A 22,450-nucleotide genomic window follows, 5' to 3' on the forward strand; every position below is an offset into this window, starting at 1 on the left:
CGGCTTTTAGAGAAAGACGAGAAATTGCAGCAGCCAGAGTTGTGAAAAGCCTTGACAAAATATTTAACACGGAGAAAAAGAGAACGCTTGCCAATTGCTAGAGCCTTCCTAATTCAGGTTATTAGATGGTTACTGCCACTACTATTAAAAAGACACTATTTTCTGAGTGATCTATGCAAAGAAGGGCTGGAACACACCTACAGGATTTCCATGTGTTTTTAGCTCTGCTAATGGAGAAAAAATTTTCCTCTCATGAGACTTGATTGAATAGTTATTCGATTCAATTAACAAATAAGTAATGTGGTATTTTGTGGTGTATCCAGTAAATATATGCCTAGAGAATTCAACAGATAAATCTCTAGATACTGTTTTATGTTCATCACATGTATGTTGATCCAACCGGATTTTTTTTTAAGCTGTCTATGAGTAAACCATTAAAGAAAGAAGCTGAGGTTTCAAAAAAAAAAAAAAAAAAACCAACCAAAAAACCCACAACCCCACAAACTGAAAGGAATTAGCTTTCCACTGAGCTCCGCACAACAATGGTATCGTGTGATTAATTCTACTATAATTTACTTCAGAGAATGAAAAATAAAAACAGCTATTCTGGTTGTAAATAACCTCTTTTCTCATAGCAAAGACACATTACAAGGTCAACATTGACTGTCAAGCTTTGGGCTCATTAAAACTGTCCTGTTAATTTTTTTTTTTGGTAGAAAGTGCCTGCTTTTCTTGAAATATTTAAGTATTCTTATAGGGAACTTAGAAATCCAAAATATGAACGTCTGATCCTGCGCCACCCCATCCTTCCTCATTTTTTTTTTCTTTTTTTTGGTGTTTTTTTTCTCTTTTGCATTATTTAGGTGAATAATTCTAGCAAAAAATGTTTTTGCTTTTTACTGGAATTTTTACAGTCAAGCATTCCAATAAGATCTCTAGTAATACAACGGTTTCTAGGTAGCAAGGAAAAAGCCCCACAGCATCTCTACTGAAAAAGCTGGCAGATGTTGACTTTTTACCCATAACTGCAATGCCTCTATAAAAAGGAGCATCTCAGTCTTACAAGCGTTAAAATGGAAAATAAATAGAAGTGGCGAATATGGCACACCAAAGATTATATGCGAGGGACCAGAAATTCAAATCCCCTCTCAAAGGGGACATTGCAGGGGTAATGAGGAGATGCAGAAGCTTTTCAATCTCCAAAATCAGTCCCTCATGGAACATCATCGAGGCAGACAAACCGAATGGGGCAGCATGGGCGGAAAGGATTATTTAATGAGTATTGGCTGATGCGAGACACCCACAGACACCCCAAACTGCAGTTTTGTGAAAGAAAATGCCAGAAGCCATTCCCATTCGCAATAAACTAATTATGTGTCAGGGATTTTCTTCTTGTTTAGACAAACCGTCTGTTTTATTTACGGTTCTTTGCACTTTTGCAGCCTCGTGGAGGTGGGAGAAGGTGCACGGGTTCCCCAGACAGTAGCCCCAGTGCTGTGAGGTGCCGGAGAGCACTGGGCAATGTCCACCTCATTAGAGGGTTGGAAATGCAGCAAATACTATACAGACCTCTTGGGTTTTGGTAATAGGCCAGGCTGGGCAGCCCAACACAGTTCTTCCAAGGCAATGCCTTAAAGGCCACGGAAAACACCGTGCTCGCAAAGGGCTGGGGGGTGTCGGGGTTTGCCCTCAGCCAGCAACAGAGAACCACCCAGCCGCTCGCTCAACGCCCACAGCCGTGGGAAAAACCGGCAGAAAAGGGCAAAACTCGCGGGTTGAAATAGTGTAAGTTAACAGAACACTCGCGGGTTGAAATAGTGTAAGCTAACAGAACAGACAAAGGGAAGAAGAAAGAAAAACAATAACACCGGTAAAGGAACAGAAGAACGCGATTACAGTACCACCGCGCAGCGCACCGACGGGACGCGCCCCCGAGTGGCGGCCGCCTCCCCCGCCCCGGCTCGCGCCTCTTATAGCCGGGCATGGGTCACGTGGTATGGAATGCCGGCCTCCCCTGCCGGCTCCCCGGGGAAATGAACCCCATCCTTGCCGGAACCAGGACAGGAGACACAGGCTTTTGCCATCCTGGAAGAGCATCCTGGTGCCACAGTGTATGGGGACAGGTTGTGGGACCACAGGGGCTCCCTCTCACTTCGGATGGGCAGGAAGCTGAAGACAGGAGATTTTGGGTTACTAAACATCTAAGCAAAACTATCCTAAGTATTCTGCAGGAAACTGCCTTGCTGAGAAGAGAACAGCCAGGTCCAGGCTGCACACACGGACCTTCTCTGGGCCCGTAGCCTGCAGGGTGCCATTTCTCCCCCCACCCTGTAGCATGGCCAGCACTTGTTCTCACAATCCCAGCCCAGGGCTGGAGAAGAAACAACGTCCTGCTTCATAGGAGAAAAGAAAGGTGAAGCACATTCTACTCAGTTGCTAAAAGCTTGGGGTAATTGGCACTGTTGTAATTCCAGCAGTTGAGATAGCCAGAAAAAAATATATTTAGTATCTCAATTTTTCTTCTTTCCCTCCCCCCCAAGACATTTTTTCCTCAGTGGGGGAGGAGTGCTAACAATGACTTCAATAGCAGAACGAAGTTTAAAGCCCAGATCTTTCCAATTCTGCTTATTCCTTTAAGCTGTTCCAATCCCCTTTATGTTCTTTCTGCATACACACATCTGTCTTCTTCAAAGCCGTAACCACCTCTGACACACCTGACCTTTCCATCCAAGCGCGATGGTTAGATGCAAAGAAAAAGCCCTTTACCTACAGCAAGTAACGCTGTTTCGCTGGTCCCACGCCTGAAAATGTTGTTGCTGCAGGAAGTAAAACAGCGAGCAACCTTTCCTTCTCTGTTGAAAAATGGAACTGTCATCTCTCTGAGAGAAATAACAGCTTATCTTTATTTTGTCAGACATGACTGTTAGTTATTAGAGTCTTCTTAAGAAAATGCTACAAGAAGAATGAGGACAGTATTGTCACAGAAATGTCAAGAGTTCAGAAATTAATTTGACAAGATCTGGGAGATCTCAGGTATCTAATTAAACTTTCTGTGACAGTTATGTTGTGTAAATACTGGAAACCTATTAAAATCAGGTAAAACTAGTTTCCATATTCAATTAATAGATGTTACACCCATTCAACAGCCATTACTCTGATTAGACCAATTCAATTAATGCCAGTAAATATAATTTCATCTATTCATGCACACAAAGTTCATCCGTTCTTAACTAAATATCTGATAAACCCATTATGTCTGTTAATACTACTAGATTTTTTGCTGGAGTTTGTATAAACATCCCTCTCCTCCACTTAGTGAATGAGACCATACATCGCCATATGACAGAGCACATGCAGCTCTGTTTTTGAAGGTTTTAGAATAATTTCTGTAGAAAAAAAAACTTGTTCTGTAGAAGAAGAGGATTTAGGCTAAGAGGAATTACAGCTAATAGATTCTGACCTCAACAGGCCATAATGCAGGCTGGCTTTGCACTCAGTAATATTTGCATCAAGCCCATACCTCATAGCTGTGCTAAATCATATCAATTCATCATTTAAAGAAGCCACTACATCCATTAGTAAATTGTTTTAATAGTTAATTATTAGCGGTATAAAAAAGAAGTGATTATCCCCAGCCTGAGTCTCCAGGGGCACTGTCAACATGTGGATTATACTACTGCTGCAACTCCTACCCAAAGCCATCAGTTTAATGAAACATGAGAAACGTGTTTGAAACCAAAGGTGTTGGCTCTGGTTAGCCAACAGCTGGATATTAGAGCTGCCAGTCTAGGCTTGGACAGAGGGTAAACAGGACTCAAGCATAAGACACAGCACCAGTGCTGTGCATCCAGGCAGCCCGCACTGCCACCGCCATCCCTGTTCAACTCTTGTCCCCCAGCGCTGATCTCCCCCAGCACTGGGCTTTCCAGCTGAGGATGGGGAGGCTGCACGTCCCCAGGGATCAGTACCAGTCAGCATGTGGTTGCTAAGCAAGTTCATCAATACCAATTAACCCTGGAGGTGGTGTCTCCTGCACACAAGCATGGCCAGGAGATGCGCGTTCTGCAGCTGGAGGACAGCTTCAGTGGCTAAGGTGGCCAGTGCTTCCACCAGCACTGCGATGGAAGTGGAAAGTCAACGAGCCAGCTCGTCGCTGCCAGACACAGACCTGCACAGTCATCTTCAGTGGATGCAGATGAGCTAAATTTAAGGAGCAATACTCAGAAGCTGCTCAGTACACAAAATGTTTTTGCTTCACAGAGTACAATAAGAAATCTCATAAATCGGTTGTTTCCATTATTTGCTGCAATTTCTCTAACTGAGCTTCTTAGCACTGGGGTTGGCTGGGAAGGAGGAAGAGCATTTGCCATTACAGTTTTTGAAAATAACTATAATAATTTAATTCATTTCCCCTCCCAAATTATTTTCTGATGCAAAGATATGAAAATTATTAGTTGAATTTCAAGTTTGTTTTGTTCTTTGATAACTGAACAATGCTTATTTTTCAGCTGGCATTTTGTCTCCTTCTGCACCCTCAGTTCTTACCCCCAGCATCTTTTTCCATCTCTCCTCCTTATCCAGTTAAGCTTTATTTTCAGATTGCTGCTTGGCAGAAGACACATCCAAGGGCCGTTACCTCTGCAGGTCCTTTGGGGCCAGCAGTCACCTCTGCTCCGGTGGCCAAAGGGGAAACGTGCATCTCCAGCAGCATCCCCAGAGGAGAAGCGATACACCAGAATCTCCATCACCAAAATCAATGAGCCTTACCCCAGGCATTCACACTGAGGGGGCAGCAGTAATGTTTGTAGCTGAATAAAGGGGAAGGTACAGCCCAGCAAAATTATCTGAAACTAAAAAAAAAAAAAAAAAGAAAAAAAATGTAGAAAGAAGAAAACAGGCACTTAAAAAAAAAAAAAGAAAGCAAAGGGTTCTTTTGTAAAGGTTTTTCTAATGATTAAAAAAGGAAGACCCAAACCTCCTACCAGCGTTATTTGTTCTGGAGGCAGGATAGGACACCATCAAATCCCATAAGCAATTTGCAGTGCTCTCTCACCAAGCACAGTCTGGCAGAATGACTCCCCGCCTCACTTAAAACAGCATCTCTGTTCCTGGATAACCCCCAAACCCATAGCGAGTAATGAATAAGAAAACAATGGGTTGTTGTTTTGCTTCCCATTCCCAACACTCACTCTGCATTAGGCTCCATCATTTCACAACTCGCTTGATGTAACACGATGTGGCAGAACGTACCCTGATCCAGAAGTGAACCCTGATGCAATGCAGAACGGATGCCTTGGACTGAAGCTGCTCCTTCCTTGCCTTTCCTACCTTTGATCCACATTTTCTGCTTGTGACAGGCTGTAAAATGAATATCGGTGACAAGGCTTAGTATGCGTTTGTTTTTCTGCAACTTGCTTGCTTTTTGTTCAGCTCTCCAAGCTGAGTGTCGTGTTGACAAACACACAAACTCCATTACCAATTAATGGGTTTAGCATGGTGTCCTCTACTGTCTTTACTCCCCAGTGCCAGTTCTACACATTAGCCTGGATAACATTCCAAGGTAATTGTGTTTTGTTTATTTGTTTTGGGGAGTAACGGCAATCAGACAGGCAAATCCCAGTCCTTATCAAAGCTGCAATTCTCTTTTCAAACGCAGCCCCCTCCGAGGAGAGCTAGAGAAGCACACGCTGCATTTGCTCAAGGTGAAACCTCACTTTTCTTCTTTCACTCTTAATTTTTTTTCTTCTCCAAGAAAAGGACACTTTTCTTAGCACCCGGGGCTTTTTGCAGGCTTTGTACATATAGGGGCACCATTTCTGCAGACTCTTAATTTGTTTCATCGCTATTTAAAGCCCACCCTTATTGCATACTGCAGATAATTGGAAATGAAAAGTCATTCGGTAATATATGTTGGCCCCAGCACACTATAAGAATTGTCAGGATCACGCATGTTTGTGCGCAGAGACTTTTTTTAACGTTTGAAGAAACATTTCATGAATGTTCTCAAAATTGGTCATTGACTTGGGGTAACTCAATTTCCAACACAACTGAAGCAGCGTAATTTTTGAAGATTGGGAACTTTGGACCTTTGCAAGCAGGAAACCCAGAAATCCAATACTCTTCGGAATCCGGGTAAATTAAGTCCCTGCAAGTCCTCTGTGGAAGAAAAACATTTGATTAATGTTAATTAATGTTTGATTAACTGTAAGTGCAGGCAGAGGCAGTACAGCTTGAACATGTTAACATGGCTGCAAGAGAGAGCGAGCAAGGGGTGAGCTTAATTCAGCCTCGGTTTTCTGCTTCCAGAGACGTAAAGTCTTGCTGAATAGCCGTGACCGTGCTGCATGTTAACCGAGGAGACACGAGACACAGTTGGCAAAACACATTAGCATCTTCCGCTCTGATAATTAGTTTAGTGAAAAATTATTGTGTTATCTGTTTGGTTTCACTAGAGACCAATTGCAGTCTTAAAAAAAAAAAAAAAAGCTCACATTAGGTGCTTTTAATAAGACAATAAACTGTATAGTGTTTCCAAACAAGATTTAAACCCCATTCAGCACGTGTGTAATTAGCACAAGTCAGGTTGGAGGCCAAATGCATTATTTAGTAATGGAATTACATTTGCTTAGAAAGAAAGAAGCCCACTAAAATCCAGAAAAATGCATAAGCAACGTATTTAAAACATACTGCAACAGAACTGCTAACTTTGCACTAGGATGTGGTTCAGATTTTAGCAAATATGCCCCCAATATTATGGTCAATGGAGATTTTATTCCAGCTATGCAGGGAGAAAAAAATAGTAGCGGAGCCATATTGCACAGCAGGTGTTCCTCTCGCAGATGAGTTGAAATCAATTATCAGCACTGACTGCTGTACCATTGGGCAAGAAGTCCGAGATCCTCCAAATTACCCTCAGATTGTCCATATTTGCATCCCAAAGAGCCACTGGAGATAGTTTTCCTGGTACAGAAAGCCCTTCTCCTACAAGAACAACCTGCCTTTTTTCCAGGAATGTGACAGAGCAGTATTTTCTTACATGTTGTATTTTTAATATTTTTTTTTTTTCTGTGGCATGGGCAAATAAACTTATCAGTACAAAGGATTCAGAAAAAATAGACTATGCTTAGCAACCTGCAGCAAAACTAGCAGAATGCACTTGACAAAACTTGCACTCTGTAATGAAATTCCTATGAAGGCATTCAGTACTTAAAAACTAGGACAAATTATGCTGTAAGGAGCAGAATATGTAAACGTGGTAAGGAGCTTCATTTTATATTCTGGCTTCAGAGGGGTTACTTCCAGTTGACGACAGTGTAAACGAGATCAGAATGAGACCCATGCCCACCAGCAGAAAGATGAAGCTGGCTTTGTATAAGAAAATATGGAAACATCCCCTAACCCGGTCCGTGCGTAGGGTATTCTGAGAAAGGAGGTGGAGTGTTTGCAGCTCTGCCATGAGTACATTCAGACCCTCTTTTATAGGGCAGCTTAAGAAATGACAACAATTTTGGAGCCAAATTACCAGCTGACAAATGCCCCAGTGCCTCGCCAGCTTGTCCCTGTGGTAATTCTGCAAACCCAGCAGCGCGCATACCACACTTCCCCGGTACTAACAGGACCATGGTAATTCCCATAATACTCAGCCAGTATTGACAAATGGAAAACAAACGAAAAAAAGAGAATAGAAGGAAGAAACATGGCAGCTCACTTGACCCAGAGACTGGTGGCTCTGGGAAGAAGAAAGGATGGCGGCTGATCTCTGGTGTAAGAGCATGAGGTTTCCAAGTCCCTCTGCAGACCTCTCAGCTCTGGGGAGTTCCCCCGTAAACATGCCTCCGAGTTCCTTCCTGAGGCTCAGGTTTTCATTGCAAACCAGTGGCAGCACTGGGAGTTCGAAGAGGTGCCTGGCTCGCCCCGGCAGGGCTTATGGGTGCCTTAGATAAGCACTTGCTGCAGAGTGATTTATGCTTCCAGGATCTGGACTTATTCCTGCCACCCTGGGATAGCCGTTTACTTTCAGAGCCAGTTTCCCTGATGGAGCAGGGATACCCACATCTTGCTTTTCCCCCCTTTTGCTTCCCACCCCTGCGCAGAGAGCAAGGGAAGGGACTGGGTGCTATGTAGAGAAGAGCAGTGCTGCCCCAGCCACTCACCTTCGTCCCAGAGGGGCTGCTGTCCTCACAAAACAGACACAAAATGCAGGATGACTCTGGCCTGATATATAATTCAAGCAGCCCAAACAGCTCAGGCTGTTGGCATCTTTATTTGCAGCCCACAGTCAATCTGATTTACTTCTCATTCCGTGATGCCGATGGATAACGCATCACTGGCTGGGGCACCCCTCGATGCAGCCCTTGCCAGGCCAAACCCATGGGCAGGACTGCAGAAAAGGGCTCGTGTTGGCATCGCCCGCCCAGCCCAAATGGCTTTTGCTCCAAGTTCGCTCCAACGCACCCAGACACAGGGATCCCTCCTTGCAAGGTCTGAATAAAGCCTAAGCACAAGACAGCCTGACAGAAGTCAGCAGCCTAAGGAAAATGGGTTTGTAGGTGATACAAAGCTCTCACAGATTCACTCCGAAGCTGCTGAGCCTCTTAAAATCTTCAAAACCTATTTTCTCCTCTGGGGTCACAAAGGAGGCTGTGTTTCCTGGAAGGCGGCTTTGAGAGGCTTGAGACTCCAGGAAAGCCATGACATTAGCAAAGCTCCTGCCACAAACCGCTTGTAAAACCAGGAGATTGAGCTCTCCATAGTGCACTCATCTTCCTGTCAGGCACTTGCCCTCATTTCTGAACCGGCCACTGCAGTGACGAGCCCTCCCCACTGGTGACGCTGAACTCCATGGGTAGTTTTGTGCTCTGTTTTTTCTGACTTGACCCTTCAGGCAAGTTCTCCAAAAGCAACTTTGTCTCAGAGACCTTCTACTAATAATGTCAACCTGGCAGCAGCTGGACTAGGCAACATGTGGGGAGATGGGGAGGTCGACACACCGCCCCAGCACCCCTTTGACACATCAAGGCAAAGTTTCATCTCCCATCCAACCAACTCCCAGGAAAAGCTCAGAGATCTGCCCAAGTTGGAGTGGTAAAACCTCAAGCTTTGGACCAGAAGTCATTGTGGTCAAGAATTTCACCATCTTAAGAGTCAGTCTGGTTTTTCTAGCAGGTTTCAAGGGCCTGGGAAGTTCGACCAGAAGTGAATGTGTGGCCTGAAAAGCAGTTTTGCGTCAAGAGCTCAAGCGCCAGCAAGAGCCCTTTTCCCAGCAGTTGTTGTAATGAGTTCAGCTACTGTGCAGCTGATGACTGTCACACACCGAAACCCAACCAGAATACTTGGCTGGGGAGAAAATTAGACATTTCCATCGTCATCGTTACTAAAACAGACCTGTGAAGGACTACTTGCGTATTACGGCAAACTTCAATTGAAATGGGCCATTACTCGGCTCATTAATATTTCAAGTGTGTTTGAATGCACTATGGCAAAAACATATTACTTGGAAACAAATTCAGGTAGAAGGAAAAAAACCCACAAAACAAATTTCATTAAATAATGAACACATGCTACCCTAAGCCATCCTGAGATTCAGCCCAATAGTGTCAGAGACAAAAAGTCCTGGTGTTCTACTTATTTATAAGGCAAAATTATCTATTCGTTTAGGAAAAAGTAATCATGCTCAGTTAGACACACCAGACAAGCATATGAAAAGAAAAATGGCTTTGAAGCTGCTCCTGATAGCAAGCCTAGACAGCTTGAGAAGAAAACTCTGCAACCCAGGCTTTTTTTTTATTATTTTTTAAAGTATACATTAGAAAGTCTATTAAAGAAGTGGCGTGAATTTGCAATTTTTTTGTTGCATAACATTTTTGAATCTTTGAGAGAACGTTAATGCCATACAGCTCATTTTGCCAGTACCCACGCACTTCAGCTGAAAACACTTCCCAGCTAAAGGTGTTCCTTATAAACTGGATATTAGCAGGGAACCGAGTAGAAGATACACCCCTACTGCTGTCCTGTTTGTCTCTAGGCGGAGCACAGCCTACCAATTTTCCAAGGATGCAGAGTAGGGAAGTTACCTTTGATTTATAGTTTTGAACTACCAATAATTAGTCCAACTTGGGTAGAGAAGGCTTGTTACTTACCTTTATTTGTTCATAATGTCAATGTGTGTTATTAAGATCAAGTGTTGAAGAAATAAGTGTTTTGATCAAAAACCTCCACCAGGGATCCCAAAGGATCCAGCTCTATGCCAGGCTCACGGCTTTCATCTGAATTTTGTCAAAGCCATAGATGAAAAAAAGAAAAAAAAAAAAATCCTGTATAGAAAGAAAGCACTACCAGAGTTTTCCATCATTGCCTGAAAGCACAAAATTCCCTGTTCTGGGGAGTGGCAGCTGGAGCCAAACCTTCCCAAAGGCTGGATTTTCCCCCAGATATGATTTTTCAGTGAATGACCAACACTTCAGCCCTGTCAGAGAGTGGTGGTGAAGAAACAGCTCCCTCTGTATGCAAGGTCTGAAGAGACTTTTCTGAAGCTGGGGAGTAGAGACATCAATTTTTTTAACCATCTTTTCGTATTAAAGCGACTCCTAATGAGTGATGAGCAATGCCAGGCTGCAGCCTGATGATCAGGTGAAAACCGGCAATCCCAACAGTAACGCGAGCTTTGCTGCAGTGGGAGATGGACAGAGGAATTAGCAGTGTGGTTTATCCACTCCGGAGTTTACCACCCGATTACAGTATTCTCTGGTTGAGAGTTGGAGGAACTCATTAATATTTTTAATCAAAGTATTCCTCACCAGGACCATAATTATTTTCTCTGGCCCATCTCCTCCACCCTGCTCCTGCTTAGGGGGCAAGATCTCTTGTGTTCACCTACACGTGGTCTATATATACATATCAGGAGAGCTTTTTTTGGTGAAGACAGGAACATAAAAATATGGCTTTTAAAGCTAACAAATAGCAGCTTTCACTTCGCTTAAAGCCCTTCATGTCAACCAACCTTCTTCCCTCCCCTTGGGCCTGTGACATAGTCCAGCACAGAATGGACCTCGGCTGCCCAAACAAGCCTGGGCCTCACAGCAGCTCAGACCGTGAGAGGCAGCACTTGCTACCTCAGCTTAACCTTTAGTTTCTGGGTGAGCAGTTCGCCTGTGGAGGCTCAAACCGCAGCCCCGACAGGTTCTCCGGTGGGCATAGCAAGAGACCTCTGCTGGTGCCTGCAGAGGCTCCTGAGAAAAATCAGGTTTGAGGATAAGATGAGAGAAACGTCAGTTGAAAAGCAGCAATGCTAGAGCAGAGAGGAGGACCCTTACCTGAGCTGATGGCCTCCTCCGCCCAGCGAGGCAGGACTGCTGCAGCTGTGCCTGGCCGGAGCACAAACCCCTCACAGGGCCCTCACTGCAGACCTTTTATAGCCCCATCGCTTCCCACCTCTTCGGCACAAATTAAAGGGGCCAAAACCCCACCGGAGCCCGACAGCAAAGCCCGCTGCCCGTGGCCGGCAGGCAGCGACCCGGGGGACGGCGGGAGGTGAGGCTGCCAGCCCTGAGCGCGGACGGGCCCAGAGCGCGGAGCGGGGCTGGGAGGACGCAGCAGGCTCAGGGCCCACCCGCGCGCGCTGCCTTTGCTGTGCCCTTTCTCGCTGATGAGACCCACTGCTGCGGGCGCTGCAGCTCCGGCCCTCGGCGCAGCCTGCGGCTGCCCGTGGGGCAAAGCCCGCCGTAGGCAAGTGGCGTCTTCTCTTTTTCTGCACTGGGGAAAATTACCGTCCCGCACAGATGCGGTGCGGTTTCCCTCTGCCTGCATTGGAGTGCTGCCTCTTGCCCGGGCCACGTCAGGATTAGTTCCATCACTCTGTTCTCAGATGTGTATTAGGTGCTGTCTGCGTGAGCAGCTTACAAAAGTCCCCAAAGACTGAGAAAAATGACATCAATTGAAAAATAACATAAATCGATAGGTTTTACTACGTCCTGATTTGCCCAACTCGTGGCTGTGCCTGTAGCTTAAACACTAAAAGCTAATTATATATATTTTTTTTTTCTAGGATAGAATTCAGAGATGTTAACAATCACAGGCCTGTTTCCAGGGCTAGCACATCCATGGGACAGGCACTGTCTTTCCCACATTGCCGTACGGAGCCCGTGCCGAGCCCACCGCTCGCTGCGGGGCTGCTGCCCTGGGCTGGGGGCTGTGGGCACCGCTGCGCCCCGAGAAATTCAACGCTTTTGAACTTTTCAGTAATATCACAGCGATTTCTGCCAGGCACTCAAAGCAAACTCATCTGCCACCTTCTGTTCCTGGAAGGCTATAGCTCCCATGGAAGAATATTTTCCCATTTTTCTTTGGGCAGGTCTGGTAGGTAGGGATGGGTGAGAGGAATTTTTGCAGGTCGGTGCTGATTTCTGGCTCTGCCCGCCCTGCGCCGCAGCCTGGGGCACAGCCACAGCACCTAAACATGGTAAGCAGAAAAAGCAGTTGCGTTTCAGGGCTAATTTACAAACAGAAGGAGACAGATAATTGATGGGTGCCGGGGCTGTGGCTCCCAGCACATGTGCGGGGAAGCATTCCCCCCGGGTACATTCGATGGCGATAGGAATTTCCTTCCAGAGAAAGCCTGGGCTGGTTTTGCATTACAGCGATGCAAAATGACAGCTGCACACGGCCGTGTGGCTAAAAACTCGGTTGCCGTTAGCCATATTGATGAATCACAATGTTTGCTTCGTGATGGACTTGCTTAACCAGGCAGGGATAACCTCGGGTACTCAGGAAAGCGGCGTTACCTTTGCCGATGGATGCGAGCGGCAGCCCAGAGAGCTGCTCGGCACAGCTCCACGTGCCCTCCCGGGAAGGCAGCGGGGAAAGCGGATACAGGCACAGGAAGGCAAAAACCAAAGTGGCGTTTTCTCTGTCCCCAGACTTGATACTGAAGGGATAATTGTGAAAAACAACCAAGAACAATGACTGCTCCACAATGGCGGCAAATTGGGTTGATACTCTCAATGCTCCTCAATTAGTCTGTACAAATGCTAATTGGAATAGTTCCTTTCTGTGGCTGCACGCAGTCAGCACAAATCTCAAAACTCGAGATACTTTTTCTTTTTCTGCAAGCCATCTGTCATGCTAATGTATCTTCTTGCTGAGGGTTGAAGCTTGTTTTTTTCCTTTAGCACCACTACAAAGAGGGAGCACTATGTTTCTCCCCAGCCCAGCCCTGGGCTCCTCCACGGACGGTGCTTTCTGTACAGAGAGCAGCAGCGTTCCCCATAGCCCGAGATCCGTGCGCTGCTAAGTGCTGTGTGGTGGTTATTAATATTAAAGGAACCGGGTGCCCTCCTGGATCACGGGCCTGCACACCGCGAAATTGCTCTGAAGAGGAGCTGCAAATAAGACCCTCGGTTGATGCTTCTCTTTCCTGGGGATTGATTTATCCTGATACCTATGACTGCATCTCAAGGTGCATTTAATGATTCATTCCCTTTAATAGTGCAAGCAGATATTGAGGAGGTCTTCAGCTTCCTGAGATAGGCTCTTTTAATAATATAAAACCTTTTCATTTTTTTTCCTTTTCAAAATAATAACAGGAAGACTCAGGGGGATTCTTGGTCTTGGCACATCCTTAGTTTATAAGGGAATTTTTTGAGCTCTCTCCTCCTGCCGCGCTCTGGTCCTCAGCGAGCCGCTGTGGGATGCGGCAGGATGCGCTCACCTGGCTCTTGTACATGATGGACACTTTCTGTCCCATCTCTTCTCCTCCAGCCTTTGTCAGATAACCCTTGATGTCCCAGTCCCAGGCTGTCCATGTCTAAGCAGGAGCAGCCCACCTTTAGCTGCCCGGTGTTGCAGCCTGGCCGATGCGAGGCGGCTTTTGTTAGGGCAGTATTTACTAAGGGGTCAATTCTGTCTGCATGGAGGCATTCAATTCTTATCAGCAAAAATCCATGCGTTATGTGTAGCTGTATCCCCGAGGTAGTTGCAGAGGCCATGCAAATCAAAGTTCAGCTGCCAGAAATCAAACCAAAGAGGTGTGTATTGACACATCTCTTTTGCCAGAATAAAAGCTGCTCCATTACTATATGATAAAGTTCCTGTCCTGGAGCTATGGACCCAGAGAAGGGCAGGATATTACCTGTAGCATTCTCCTTTGGGGCATTTGCTCCCATTCTGCTTTCCCAGATCCAACAGTGTAAACACTAAGTATCCTCAACGTCTAAGCAAAGGCAGAGGTGTGATACCTTTTTCTTAAGTGTCATAAAAGCGGCATTTCTACAGAGCAGAAAGTCCGGGTACACTGAAGTCTTCAGTAATCGCATGTGACAGCATCTGGCAACTGGAGCCTGACGCTTGCAGTCAGCACGTCAGCCAGGGTTTCCTGCCAGACCTGCTACTCAGAGCCACCCACGAGTGGAAAATACAGAACAAAATCAATTATCCAGCTCCAAGATGCCCTCCACAGTGCGTGGGGCAGGAGGGCTGGGAGGATGCGCTGGAGTTGGTGAGACCACCGGTGCAGTGGGTTCTCAGGCTGGCAGGAAAGCTTGTACACGGATATTTGCTGCTGTGGTTTTGCTTCTGGTTTCCAGAAAGTTCCTGATTCTTCTTTTCTGCCACCCCCAGCACAGGACTGGGTGCTCTCCCCACTCTCTCCTGCTCCTCCATGCTGGTTTAAGTGGCTCCTTTGCTCCTGCGCTTTCTGTTTCCTTTTTCCAAACCTGCACTCTCTTTGGCTTTGTCTGCTCCAAGGTGCTGCATTTCCCTCATCGTGGTACTACTTAAGAGGCACTTCAGAAGTCCTTCACTGGGCCCTAAAGCCCTTTCTTATTGTATTCCTATTCACAGCATTTTCCCTGTCTGCTAAGAATTCAGAAAACTTTCAGTTGGTTTTTTTTTTTTTTTTTAGCCATTCCTTCCTAAGAAAATGTAATGATTCATTGTGTGGCTAGTCTGTGATGCTGACTCTCTGCATGTTTGTGTAGCTGTAACCTTGCTTGACCTGTCAGTCTCTCTCCACACCTTTTGAACCTTTGAGCCATTTCGTTTTGATGTAAGACACAAGCTGGAACAAAGTCACTGCAAATAGCTGGATGAAAAGATGAGGGTGCTAATGCCCCTGCTGGGGGAAGGACCGCTCATCTCCACCAGAGGTGAGAGACCCCACCACAAGTCACAGGTCCATCAGAAACCAGGCTCTGGTAGTTGTTTTTCTGCTTGTGAAAGTATTACTTTCCCTAAGAAAAATTTTCACATTCCTCCAGTAGCCCCAGGTTTTCTGCTGATTCAGCAATGTGACTGGTTTAGGTCAGAGGAAAGAGCACGTGCGAGAGGTTCCACTGTGACTGTGAGAGCGCAGATGCACTGCAAGGATGGTGATGGTGTTACTTCTTCTTCAGTCACTGCTCAGTCCCAGAGCAACACTTTTTGTCATTGGCCAAGTGACTTTACACTTCTTTGCCTGTGTTAATTGCTCCAGCTGCACACTCCTGTGCCACTATGGGAGCAGGTTTCCCTGGTGTTAAATGGGTTAATTCCTTTCTGCTCCTAAAGAGTATTATATATACATATTTTTTAGCTGCCCCAGTCTTTGGGTTTTTTAAATAAATATTTTTCTCTGGCAAAATCCCGATAGACTGTGGAAGTTACATCTGAGTGATGACTTTGAACTCTGCTTTTACTATTTGAACAAAGTTCTTTCTGCAGAAGTAGTACCGTTTCTAGAGGACAGCATCACCGTTGCCTCTCCAGAAGGATTTCAGCCGCTTTTTCGGTAGCCTGCCTTCCCAGAAACTAACGATGGGGCTCAGTGCCGCCCAGGAGCCTTTACAGCATCACTGGAGATGGAAGCAGCAATTCCTGGGACCTGCTGCCCGCCTTCCCGGGTGCTGTTTCGCCGCAGCAGCAGGAGAGGGTGCTGCGAAACAAGCGGCGGGGCTGCGGCAGGAGCGGGACCCGGCACAGCCCGGCCCCGAAAGAGCCGCCTTCTCCTAAGGGGGGGGGGGGAAGGTTAAAAAGTCTCTCTGGAGCAAAGCGTTTCAGCATCCCAGTGATGAGCAGCCCAGGGTGGAAACTGCTCCACGTGCTCCTTCTGCAGTATTTTCAACTAAAAAAAAAAAAAAAAAAACAACCCCAAAAAAACCCAACAAAAAACCCAAACCCAAAAAAACAACCAACAAAAAAACCCCAAAGATGAAAGTGTTCATAAAGCCACATTTTAAATAATCCTCTGGTTTTCAGCTATTGTGTCCCTGGGATTAACGATGAACTTTACAACCTGTTGTGTCTTCCATGGAGGAAAATCAGGCGGGGATTCTCCTGTGCCTGTTATTTAATCATCAATCCCCGCCAGGGCCAAACGTGAGCGCTGCAGCTGCCAAAAGTGTTACTCACGCTGGTGCCAGGCAGAAGGGCCCCGTGAGACTGGCGATGTGCCTTTCCCCTACCCCAGTGGTGACAGCACCTCTCTGCTGGGCGCTTGGTGTTCAGGTACCCTGGTGCAGTTTGCAAAGGAAAAACAAATATCATGAATTTTTCGTGCTGAAAAGCAGCATAGCGCAGGCAGGGAGCACAGGGATCGTGCTGGCACCCTGTTTTGTCCATGGAGCCCGGCCACTGGCGAGACCACAGGCAGCGAGATGCATTGGGCAGGGGCAGGCAGGAGACTTTGTGCCCTGAAACTGGTGGAGAGTGGGTTTTATCCCAGCTTTCACTGCAGCTCCTTGCGCAGAACCTGTCTAGAGCACAAAAACCTGTGGGGTGTTAGGGGAGGGAGGCCCCAGTGGCAGTGGTTTAGTGATGCCGGGTGCTGTCACACAGCTCTGTCCGATACCTGCGCTGCGAATGGTTGAACGAGCGTTTCCCATCGCCATTTGGAACTGCTGAGCTGCTTTTAGGAGGCTGCTCTCCTGCAGCCACGGATGTGAGCACACACAGAGCCACCAGTGCAGGGCTGGTTTCCTCGGGGCGGTTACTAAAGAACTGTCATGGCTGCTCTTAAATATTTCAATCTGTGGGGCTTCCCTCAGCCGTGTTTGTGAAGGTCCCTCAAGTCCCTCCCGACGAGCGCTCGCAGCCGGTGCAGATCTGATGCTGGCCGTCGGGAGTGCAACCTGCTGGCAAGGCGGCGAGGCGGACGGCGGGCTGGGGGAGCTCTGCATCCATTTGGATCATGAATATTTGACGCGATGAGCCATGCAGCTGGGATGTCGCAGAAGCCACCGGTCTTCCCGCGCCTGCTGCCGAGCCCTGCTGCATGCCCAGGACACAGTGAGCAGCCTGAGAGCCTTAATGCTGCTGCAGGGCCGAAGACGAGACCAGGAGCTTCTCTAACAGTTGCAAGTTCTGGCTGAATTTTGTCCCATTCCAGCCTTCTCCAGCCTGGCAGTGTCTTTGTCCGCTAGACTGAAGGGTCCTTTTGTGTTTGACATCTTCTGTGCTGTGACCCAGGGTCTCCCCAGCTTTTCTCTGAAGTTTTAAATAGCTGGTGCTTTGTCTCAATTTCATTGTAAATTATGAAAAATGTTAACTCCATCACTGAGGGCGTATGAAACAGGGACAGTACTTCCTAAGGGTTTCTTACCCTTCCGCCCTTCCCATGGGTTACCCCACTGACAGAAATCCATTGCCCATGGGGTGGGATGTGCAGACGCCTTCAACATGTAAGAGTGCTAGTGGCAGACGGAGAGACGTGCCTGTTCCTTCCAACTCCTGGGGATGAATTTGGAGATGCAGAATGAAATTGCTTTAAATGAAATAGGCTGGAAGAGGCAGTGATGGAGAAAACCTCCTCAGGGAGAAGCCCAGAGTATCGCAGGTTAGAGACCAGCCGGAAGGTCATAAAGGACAGTTATAGGGTTGGCTGATGGAAATACAAGTTGGATTAATGGCCCCACCTTCGAACGTCCCAGTCTGAAGGTCTCCCAGCCTGACCAGGACAGTGAAAGACAAAGGTACACATCATTTATGTGCCAATCTTTTAATTGATTTGCCTAAACAGGCCCTGACCATTCCAAGTTTTAATTATTACTCTGAGCTAAATGAAACCTAATTTATTTTCAAGCAGCTTTCCTGACATCATAAAAAACCCAAGCAAACAACCAAACAAAACCCCCAAACCCTCAAGCAAATAGGACAGGTTGACAGATCTATTTTCACAGTACTTTAAATTGCATTTTAATCTTCCCAACCTCTTGTTTCCTATACAGCTCCAGCATGGAGAAGGAAGACAGCCGTCCCTCGCCAGCTGGAAAAGGGTGTTGTGCATGGAAAGGAGAATTCTAACCCCAACAAGAACAGAGATAGAGAAAACCAACCAAACCCCAGTACACAAAAGCTCAATGGCATCACCTAGAACAAGGACAGACCTGGTTAAAGAGAGGAAATAGTGTTTCTTACCCCCCATTAATGACCCACTGATGTCTGCAGAGGAGGCGCTGGCCAAAGCCCGGGTGAAACTGTGCTGTGAAACCCTCCTCTCACACCCCTCTTTGGGAGCTTCAGGGCATCACCTTCCAACCTTCCTTCTCAAACAAAGGCCAGCTGGACCTAACCCTTTTTTTTTTCTTTTTTTTTTTCTTTTTCGCAATGTCCTGGTTCGAGGTAGAACAGAACCACTTTTCTGTTCTGTATAATTTTACTTTGCAGCTAAGCCTCTTCTAACTAGCTGAACTCTCTGGAATTAACAGCATATAGTCCCAACACTGTTCTCTCACAGAGAGGTAAGACCTGATTTTTCCTAATTTATGGTATGCAGAGAGGCTCGTGCTTATATTTATTGCTCTAACACCCAAGGCCAGCTAACTTCCTTACTTGCCCCACTGGAGGGTTGAAAGAGGAAAAACAGAGGGTTTCCACCTGTGGGGAGGAGCGGACAGGGCAGGTCACCCAAACCTGACCAACGGGGTATTCCATCCCATCTGCCTCATGCTCTTATTACCAACGAAGCACCAGAAAACTACGCAAATGTGGTAGAAATCCCCATTCTTTCTAGTTCATCATTCCTTCTCTCACGGTTTCAGGCTCCTCATCCTCCCGGCGGTGCAGGTCCCCAGGCCAGCCCTGACATCCCCCTTACGGCAGTTTCTATACGCAGCTCCAATTTCAGTTGCAGTGGTGAGACACAGCCCCGCGCCGGGGAGGGAGCATCCTGCCAAGAGGAGCTCAGTGCTCATCACCATGCATTAAAACCTCCCGAGAAACAGTCTTAAATATCTGTATGCATACTAAGGGCAACACGTTCCATCCAGAGTTCCCAAAGTAGCAAGATGCCAATCAATAGTGCAGTTTCTGTTCTATAAATAGGGAAACTGAGGCAGCCAAACCACGGTTTACCACAGGAGTGTGTTTTCCCATGGGCTGCAGCCGTGGTATCTGTGGGGCAATCTCTCAGCCCCATCGGAATCAGCTCTGATTTGCCCCAAAATATTTTACTGGACCAAATGAAAATGCGGGGATTGCTCATGGAGACACTGACACACTCCCCGGTACACGCCAGGAGAGGGGCTCGCAGCTTTGCTCTTGTACTTCAACGCCTCGTCTTCTCCCCTCGTGCAAGGCGACTCCCAGCTTGCTCAAGAGCTTTTGGGGAATGCTAATTGGTAACACAGGCTTGGAAAAATGCAAATATAGCAGAGCTGATGGGGGGGAAGAAAAGAAAAAGCCCCCAGGAGTGTGGAGGTGGCAGTGTTATAATCTCAGGCTGTCATCGGTTTAACATTATTAAACAACTTCTTAAAATAGCAGCCGTAATTATTCCTGTATGTACGGAGCTCAATCTGGAGAGCTTTAAGCGCTTTCTCTCCTCTCCCGCTCCGCTCGGCTTTCCTGCTCCCCGAGCGGTGGTTTTGGGCCCCGAGTCCACGGCGGAGGAGCGGGCACCCGCCGGTGCGGCACGGGGGCTGTGCCCCGGGGAATCCCGGGAATCGGCCCTAACCCCGTTTCACTCGACTCAGCTCTGTTGACGTGAACCTGGGTTTTGTTGCATTTTTAATTGCAAAAATGTATGTATATGAATAAAATACAGCTCAGTTGGGGATATGACCTACTTTTTATGGGAAGATAAAACAACCGTAGGTTTGTATTTTTATTTCATTTATTTCGACTGTTCTAAGCCAGACAGAGCTGCTGAAGCAGATCAATAGGAAATCCACAACCGCCAGGCTGCTTTTTTCTGTAAATAATCACATTCTGATTGAAATGATGGGGAGCTGCTACATTTCTGTGATGAAGCCTTTAACCTTCAGATCAGAAAAGCAGTTTTGACAGTACATAATTTATATGGAAATAAATAATTTGATGGGGATTTTACATGTACATGTTCTGCACTGCTAGAGAGACCTTCTCTGTTTATCTAAATTATGAATAATAATACTAAATAATGTATAATCTTATTGCCTGGACAAACACGGTCATTCCAAAGTTCGTTAAGCACAGCAGGAACCGGGGATGCTCTCTCAAGAAACAGACCCTGCGATTCCTGCTAAAATAAAACACAATTTGCTTTTCAAGGGTAAATAAGAGCTTTCACTCAGATATTTGAACTCGACCGGTACTGCAACAAGACAGCTTTCAAAGCCATATTATTTCACCGTAAGACGTTGGCGGGGCAGGATGCAGCCCCACAAGTGCCACGGGATGCCTCGCTTATCCCCTCGCTTACGGCAGCCTTTGATGAGCCGAGCTGGAGACAGATTAAACCAGCATTAAGGCCCACACAACACTCAGTTATGCTAAATCTAAGTAGCATAGATTTACTTATTAAATATAAAGAAATGAGCAGGGTCTGACCTGCGCTGACGTGACTGCACGCTGAGACTTAAGGCGCTGCTGCTCCTTGCTCATGTGTGTGACACTGATAGTGTCCCCTGGCCTCAGGAACGTCCCCTTTCCCCATGGAGGTGAACTCACCAAGCTCACCTCCGGAGAAGCTGAGTGACATTTCGGTACTTATTCAAATTAGCTGTTATTAATTAAATAACACCTTTCAGCTTTCTCGGCAGATTTCCCCCGTGAAGCGGCAGCGGGAAGCTGGCGTGTGTCAAGACGCCAGGCAGATGCGCGAACCTCGGGGTTATATTGTCGTGAACACGCACCTCATTAAAGATGTTATCACTATGGGAAAATAAGAAATTTATGGTCACGTCTTTTCGCTGTCGCCTCTTTTGTGCCTTCCAGCTCCTCTATCCCAGAAGCCCACTACCAGCTGCTTTTAAACGTGCCCACGAAGACAGCCCTTCTTCAGCAGAGCTTCGCTTGGGCTTCGTTTTCACTCTGACACGGATCCTGCTGGAGTCCAAGGGATTTCAACATGTGCCTACGCACTTCGCTGATTAGCAACAGAGCGCTGAAGCTCAAGTCTGGGAATTTGTCTACATGCAGATTTACAGGTGCTTGATGGTAGCGGGGACGAGTTGGGCTTTGTTCCAGAACGAGGGATTTAAGGAGAAGCCAAAGGCGCCGGCTCCCGCAGCCCTTGGCGCAGCAGCCAGGGCTTCAGCAGCCGCAAAGCCCAACGGGCCCAAGTCATCACACACCTTCTCTGCACCCCACTCCCACCGGCTTTGCCTCTTAGAAAAATGAATTCACACTGCCCTAACATTAAAGATTAAAAGCAGCTGCGTCTCGTCACAGCCAGGAGATTTATCGGGACCCGATGACAGAAGTGATGGCTTATTGGGGAATAACCTTGAATACCGGCACTGCATATTTTCAAGGCATATTAATCACAATTTGGGTGTGAATACTTCTCTTTTCACTGGAAATGGAGAGAGGGGTGAGGCTTTGGGATTTCTGAGATGGTTTGATTAAAAATGCTGGACAAAGCCTGCTGAACACCGCAGTGCAAACTGCTCAGGGCTTGAAAACATCCAGTTAGAGCCAATGTACTCCTCAAGTACAGCCCTTGGGACAGCAGTCTGGCAACACAGTCGAGTGGGGCTAATCTTTTGGTTGAAATAGTGCTTTCCTGTGTTGCAACTGTAGTAATAAAACCAGAACCTTTCCCCTACTGAAGGCTGAATTGGCTACAGGCTCAAAGACGAAGTGGTGTGAGAACAAGAGGGATGTTGGCACGGTGATGCTACGCACCGACCGCAGCTGCTGCAGTGATGGGCACCGGGCTACAGGACAGCAACACCGACAGCGTCATCTCCTCTTCATCCATCACCATTTTCACTGGATGCATTTGTGACACAAGCCAGTGCGACTGACTGGCTAAAGGCCCTTCCTCCTGTCAGCCGCAGGGACACTGTGGGCACAGCTTATCAGCGTACTCAGCACTGCAGTGCCCAGCACCGCAATCAATGTGACCTGAGCATATATTTTGCTAATCATGTATTTTGCAGCCATGGGGAGGGCCAGACGATGGGCAGTCCCATGCCGTCCAGAGGCACTTCTCCTTCCCTTTCAAGGGTTACCTCCAGGGGGCTGGTTTGCAATTAAAGATACACAGGGTAATCGCTGC

Source organism: Vanellus vanellus (assembly GCF_965231255.1).
Source record: "Vanellus vanellus genome assembly, chromosome: 17".
Lineage (NCBI taxonomy): Eukaryota > Metazoa > Chordata > Aves > Charadriiformes > Charadriidae > Vanellus > Vanellus vanellus.